This window comes from Peromyscus maniculatus, chromosome 3, assembly GCF_049852395.1.
Source record: "Peromyscus maniculatus bairdii isolate BWxNUB_F1_BW_parent chromosome 3, HU_Pman_BW_mat_3.1, whole genome shotgun sequence".
Classification (NCBI taxonomy): domain Eukaryota; kingdom Metazoa; phylum Chordata; class Mammalia; order Rodentia; family Cricetidae; genus Peromyscus; species Peromyscus maniculatus.
The window spans coordinates 113909494-113916757 of NC_134854.1; positions in this window are offsets into that span (position 1 = coordinate 113909494).

Sequence of the window (7264 nt, forward strand, 5' to 3'; positions counted from 1 at the left end):
GATGCCCTTGCCCCTCTTTAAAAGGGAGGCTTGGCGAACAGGAGCAATGTGCCTGGTATTCAGCTCTTGGTCTTCTGCTTTTCTATGCTGTAAGATGGGGGTGAGCTGGACCTCGTGGTCCACACCTAGGACCCTTGCTGCTTGTGCTGAGACAGGAACACCACAACTTCAAGGTCTGCTTGAGCTACAGAGAGGTCAAGGTCAGCCTCAGCAACTTAGAGAAACACTGTTCCAAAATTTTAATTTTAATTAAAAAATTAATTAAATTAATTAAGGCCCTAGCCTTCGTCCCTGTCTCTCTAACTCCTCTCCTTGGAAGCCCACAGGCACTTACCAGGACTGTCCCTCACACATACACTCAGCCAGCCCAGCCTTCCTGTTCCTGCTGTCAGTGTCCCCTGCTGTCACGACCTTCCAGCCTATGATACACTTAGCATCCTGACCCTAAACTTTGATCCTGCTCCCTCTGGGTGGTACTGTCTTCCTCATCATCCCGTCACCACACAAAGCAGGGGCAGATCAGAACCCCGGGGCTCAGCTCAGGCCACATGCTCCATATCACGCAGGGTCACCAAGCTCAAGACGCCGATGGGCTGTTCTGAGTCCTGAGCCGGGGAATGAACCTAGGACCACAATGCTCTACGTGTGCTACACCCAACCTCCTGAACCCACCTACCACTTCTGCATTCTGCCCTGAGACATAAATTGGGCATTGAAGCCCAAACCACACTCTGTACTGGAGCTGCACCCAAGCTCCTGAATGCACCCGCGGCCTCTTCATCCAGGCTGGTGCTGAGGGTGGGTCTGAATAGATCAACCAACAAAGGTTGGAAGGAGCCAGCCCTTCGCACTTAGACATCATATGTGGCTTTGCTCAGCCCTGTTCTACACCAGCTGGGGCACTTTCTGAGGGTGCCCTGGGTTGGCTCTGTCTGTGGGCTCCTGTTTATGCCAACCTAGAGTGATGTGAGGGTAGGCAGCTCCCCCCCTCCCCCGGCAGCAGCTGCCCCTCACAGGAAGGGCAGGGCCTGTGCCAGGCCCAGAGGGTGGATGGTCTGAGGGGTGGAGAGGCTGTGGAAACTCTGAGAGAGGCAACTTCTGCTCCCCAGGGACGGGGAGGGAAAAGGGGGGAGGCGACTGGAGGAGGGGTTTCCTCCTGTGCTGGGTGACATGCTCATATGTCTGGGGCATGGGCTGAGAGCTGGATTGTGTCCCAGCTACATCCAGTGGCTCGGTAATGTGGGCACAGGCCGGAAGCCTTGGCTCTAAGCTCCAAGGGGTTCAGTGGGACTTGGGAGGCCTCTCGTGACTAGGGCTTGGGCTGCACCTTCCAAAGATCATGGGAAGGATATAGCCCCTCTTCCTGAAGCCTAGTGTGAGATCAAGGCACACCTACAAAGCCCATCCCACCACAGAAGACAGACAGACAGGTGGCCCAGGATTCTAGCTGCTTTCCTGCCTGTAGTGAGAGCCTGGCCTGCGCAGATGGGGTGGCTCTGGATTTTTTTTATTTGTATTTCTTGAGTCTCATGTAGTCCACGCTGGCCTCGAAGTCACCGTATAGCTGAGGGTGACCTTGGATTCCTCACCCTCCTGCCTTCACCTCTCTAGAGCAAACATCATAAGTGTGCCCCACCACATCAGGGTTCAGTGACGTTGGAGGTGGACCCAGGGCATTGTTCGTGCGAGGTAAGCGTTCCATCAACCAAGCCACATCTCCAGCCCCCTCCATGATTGTTAGCTCTCAGATTAATCCATGTTACAAACAAGGAAATTGAAGCTTAAAGTTGAGTCTGGCTCAAGCTGTTCCAATTCACTGTCTAGGGGAAGAGATGTCCTTTTTTAAACAAGTGTGTGTGTGTAGAGGGGTTTTGGTTTTGGTTTTTTTGTTTGTTTGTTTTTGAGACAGAGTTTCTCTGTGTAGTTTTGGTGCCTTTCCTGGAACTCACTCTGTAGCACTGGCTGGCCTTGAACTCACAGAGATCTGCCTGGCTCTGCCTCCCGAGTGCTGGGATTAAAGGTGTGCACCACCACCTCCCAGCAGGGTCTTTTATTTTAAAGACAGGGTCTGACACTATACCTCAGGGTGGCTTAGAACTCACTATAAAGGCCAGGCTGGCCCTGAACTCATGGCAGTCCTCTTGCCCTAGGTGTTGGGACTATGGACATGTGCCCCCACGCCCAGCTGAAGAGGTGTTCTGCAGAACCTGAGTTCTGTGGGATCTATGGGCTGTGCCCTGAATTCACTCCTATGGCGGGTGGATGTGGGACTGGGGGTGGTTTTTTGTTTGTTTATTTTTTGTTTAAGATTTATTTTTATGTCGGGTGGTGGTGGTGCACACCTTTAGTCCCAGAACTCAGGAGGCAGGGGCAGGTAAATCTTTGAGTTCCAGGACAGCCTGGTCTACAGAGTGAGTTCCAGGACAGCCAGGACTACACAGAGAAACCCTGTCTCGAAAACCAAACCAAAGCAACCCCCCCCCAAAAAAAAAGATTTATTTGTATTACTTATGTCTCTGAGTGTGGGTATGTACACGTTTGTGGTTATATGTACATGGGTATGTACACATGTATGTGGGTATGTACATGTGCAGGGGGTATGTGCATATGTGTATGGGGATGTGCACATGTGTGTGGGTATGTACATGTGTATGGCATGTGCATGAGTACAAGTGCCCACAGAAGGCTGTGGGAGAGCATCGGATCCTGACACTGGTGTTACAGGTATTTGTGAGCCCCTCAGTGTGGGTGCTGGGAACCGAACTCAGGTGTTCAGCAACAGCAACATGTGCTCTTAACTGCTGAGCCGAGTCTCTAGAACTGAGGGTGTTCTCTGACCTTGGACAAGCTCCTGGTCAAGCAAGGTCCCATTCCTGACCAGCCCCCAAGGATGAGAGGGCTCCAGGGCTCTCTTCCTATCTATTGGTCTCTTCTTATTGTTCATATAATTCAGTATAAAGGATGGAGGGAGCCATACCATCCGGGGCCCGGCTTGTGCTTTTCTCCTCTATAATGGGAGGGCTCTTCCGGTGACTGTAATCACTCCAAACTTGGGGCACAGATGAGGTGACAGACTATGTAGAGATCCTGAGACTTGGGGTCCCAGAACCCTCATCAGTCCCTGCATCTCTTCTCACCTCTGGAGAAAGAGGGAGGGAGGGAGGGGAGAGGGAGGTGAGGCAATCCTCCTCACTCCTCAGCAATCCCTGAAAATCCCTCCTGCGGGACTCGCAGTCCCTATTAATCGGTCACATGACTGACCTTGAGCACAGAAGCTGATCCACACATGAATCCAGGCTGCCTCCTCCCAACTTGGGAAGCCCTGGGCCTGGGAGGTCTCTGGTCAGTGCCAAAGAGGCTTTGTGTGTTCTGAGAGGCAGGTGGAGGCTGCGGGACCTGCATCTGTCTGGGCTGGGGTGGCCACAGCAAAGTCTGGTTAGTCTTGTCTATGATCTCAGACAGTGCTGGGAGCTCCAAGCCTCAGTTTCCCCATCTGTCACATGGGGACATGATGGTGCCCTCTGCAGGCGGCATGTGCATGGAGCTTGGCTAAAGCAGAACTACCCTTTATTTTGGCGGTGATTTCTAGGCCCTGTCCCTAAGCCAGTACCACAGTGTTGAGGCCTTTGTGGTGGTCCCTGTTGCCCACAGCTAGATTGCAGCATCCAGAACAGAGCGCAACACATGACCAATATTTCTGTGTCAGACAGGAGCCGGGAAGAGGAATGTCTCCAAGGTGTGTGCCATGGGTCCGATTCCTTCTTCTGCTATGAGCGTGTGTGTGGTGTGACACTGCCCTCCTGCTCCAGGCCTAAGCTGTTCTGGATATCCAAGCCACCTTCTGTGGAGACCTCCCTGATTTCTCCAAGGCTGGGAATTTCACCCCCTTCCCAGGTGTTGCCGCTCACTAGCCCAGCAGTCCTGGCTGTGGTGGCTTCAGCTGCTGTGATTTAGGGAGTCTTCTAACAACTGGGGTGTTCTCTAGGATCTCTACAAGTCCAGCCACAGGCCTAGCACAGCACCTGGCACCCACGAAGGCCAGAGAGTGGCCCAGGCTCTCTCCTCACGCTGGCAGTCTGGTGGCCAGGTGAAGAGTCTCCACGTTCCTTGGGTCCCCTCCCAGCAAACAGCATGACCTCGGTGATCCAAGGGACATTGCAGGGGAGATGATGGGTGACTTCTGAGGTTGGACCACAGGACACTGCAGCTTCCACACTCTGCCCTCCTTCGTGGAGGGAGCCAGCCACAGAGGGATAGACCTCCACAGAGGAGAACTGAGTCATCCCACCAACAGCTAGTCCACCAGCCCCAAGAGAGCGCACGGAGCCTTCAGATGACAGCAGCCCCTGATGTCACCATGACAGGGACCCTATGACAGACCCTTTGACCACCGCCACCCGAATTCCTGGCCACCGCAAACAGCCCATATTTATTGTTTGAACCACTCTCTCGGGGTGATCTGCTAGGCAGCCAACACAGACAATCTGAGGTCACACTGCTGTCCACAGATGGCAGGATTTCAGGTCCAAACTGTCCCCAGGTTGTCAGGGGATGGCCTTTCATTATGCATCCATGACATGAGAGGCCTTGAATCCCCTGGGTTAAAATGAGGGGGTGTGGCACCCCGGCCCCAGGATGGGGACTTCATGTTCCCAGGAAGTAGACATAAATGTTCTCAACGTTTGTTTACCACTCAAAGGCAATGTGAACTGTGCTCCCTGAAGGCAGAAGAGAGAACTGAGAGCCTCCCCGGTGATTCATAGGTTTTCCAGAACAACGCAGTCCTGCCTGGTGTGAAGATCCACCCCAACGCACTAGGAAACCAAGAGAGGCAGACAGACCTGGGACTACATGCTGCGGTTTATTAGAAATTTACTGACAGATGGCCCCAGCAGCATTATGACCAACTGGTTGCCTGGTCAGAAATCGGAGTGGACTTAAGGGGCCCCCACTGGCTGGAATGTATCTGCTTATCTGAGGATCTGGAAAAGTCACTGATTAAGACCCACAGAACTGGAATGGCTTTATCTGTTTACAGTTTTCTGTAGGAGGCTATGCAGAAAAAGGTAGCCAAGTGCCTCTCATGACTCAAGATGGCTGCAGCCACGTCAAGCTGCTTCCATACCGCAGTGTGCCGGGAGAAGGTGTTGAGAAGCTTCTTAGGACTTTTTTTTTTTTCTTTGCCATGCTGGGAACCATTCCCCCAGAGCCTCTGCCACTGAGCTGTACACCCAGCCTCGGCACACTCTTCATCAGAGGTTGGTGCAAGAGCTGCTGGGAAACAGGTCCAATTATTCTTTTTATTGCAGCATCCAACCTGGAAGCTGTTCCCTTTCCCAGAATTCAGGCACACCCAAGGAGGTGAGCCCCTCCCCTCTGTGGTCCCAGAGCCAGGCACAGGGAGGTGAACCAACGGTGCACGCTGCCATCTGGAAGTGCAACGTCAGCAGCCACCGTGGACTGAGATGGTGCAACCATGCTCAAGGGCTCAGCACACTTCTACCACATTGGGTTTTAGCAAATGACACAACTTCTCCCGGGCTCCTGTACTTGCCCTTGGCCCATGGCTCCAAGTGGTTTTTCCAATCAATAAATCTCATCTTGTTGCTTTGCTGCTCAAAACCTTGCACTGACTCTCACACGGAACCCAAGACTTGAAATCATGTGTGGCTTGAAGCTGGACTCCCCGCACTCGGGGCTCTGAGGCAGGAGGATTGCTTCAAGTTTGAGACCAGCCTAGACTACATAGTGAGCTGTAGGCCTGCCTGGGTAACCAAGTGATATTCTGTTTTAAAACAAATGGTTGGAGAGATGCTTCAGCTGTTGTGAATGCGTACTGCCCTTGCAGAGGGCCCAAGCTTAGTTCCCGGCCCCGACATCAGGCGGCTCTTGGCTGCCTGTAACTCCAGTGCCCTCCTCTGGACTCTTTGGACTCTTCACTCATGTGCACAGACATAACACATACCTATAAACAAACAAAACAAAGACCCAATTGGCTGAGATCTAGCTCAAGGGCAGACACTTGCCTGACATGCTGGAGAACCCGAGTTCCATCTCTGGCATGCTTTGGCTGTCCTGGAACTCACTATGTAGCCCAGGCTGGCCTCAAACTCACAGAGCTCTGCCTGCCTCGGCCTCCTGAGTGCTGGGATTAGAGGCGTGCCACCATGCTTGGCCTTCTCTGCCCCTCCTTTTGAGATAGGATCTCGGTACATAGCCTTGTTTAGTTAGCCTCAGACTTGTATTGGGGGTCATCACCTGACTAAAGATTTTAATAACTGATCAACTGATATCGGGAAGGGATGAAAGGAACACAGACCTATTTATGAAATCACTTTTTGTTTTATTATAATTTTCATTTTTTAAATTTTGTGCATCTATTACTTGAATCATGTGCTATCTTTAATTTTAAAAATTATTTAATTTTTTATGTGTTTTGTCTGCATTTAAGTCTTGGGGTTTGGTGCTGGTGGAGGCCGGAGAAGAGTATCAGATCCCCTGGAACTGGAGTTACAGAGGGTTGTGAGGCCCTGTGTAGGCGCCAGGAATAGAACCCTCATTCTCTGCCAGAGTAGCTCGTGCTACTTTATTTTGCTTTTAAAACTTTAGACAGGGGGGGCTGGAGAGATGGCTCAGAGGTTAAGAACACTGGTTGTTCTTCCAGAGGTCCTGAGTTCAATTCCCAGCACCCATATGGTGGCTCACAACCATCTGTAATAAGATCTGGTGCCCTCTTCTGGCCTGCAGGGATACATGCAAATAGAGCACTGTATACATAATAAATAAATCTTTAAAAAAAAAAAAAACTTTAGACAGAGAAATGGCTCAGCAGTTAAGAGCACTAGCTGCTCTTCCAGAGGTCCTGGGTTCAATTCCCAGCATCCACATGGCAGCTCACAGCTGTGTAACTCCAGTTCCAGGGGATCTGACACTCTCACACAGATATACATGCAGGCAAAACACCAATGCATATAAAATAGATAGATAGATAGATAGATAGATAGATAGATAGATAGATAGATAATAAATAATAAAACCTCAGACAGACTCTTGCTATATAGTACTGGCTAGCCTAGAACTCCCAATGTAGACCAGGCTAGCCTTGGATTTTTGGTGATCCTCTTATTTCCTGAGGGCTACTGGGATTCTTGTTACCTCAGTTTACATAGAATCAGGAGGAGTCCCGGGTAGACTGCAATCCCAGCACTGGGAAAGTGGAGGCCAGGAGGATTCCAACCCCAAGACCAGCCCTACACTACTAACT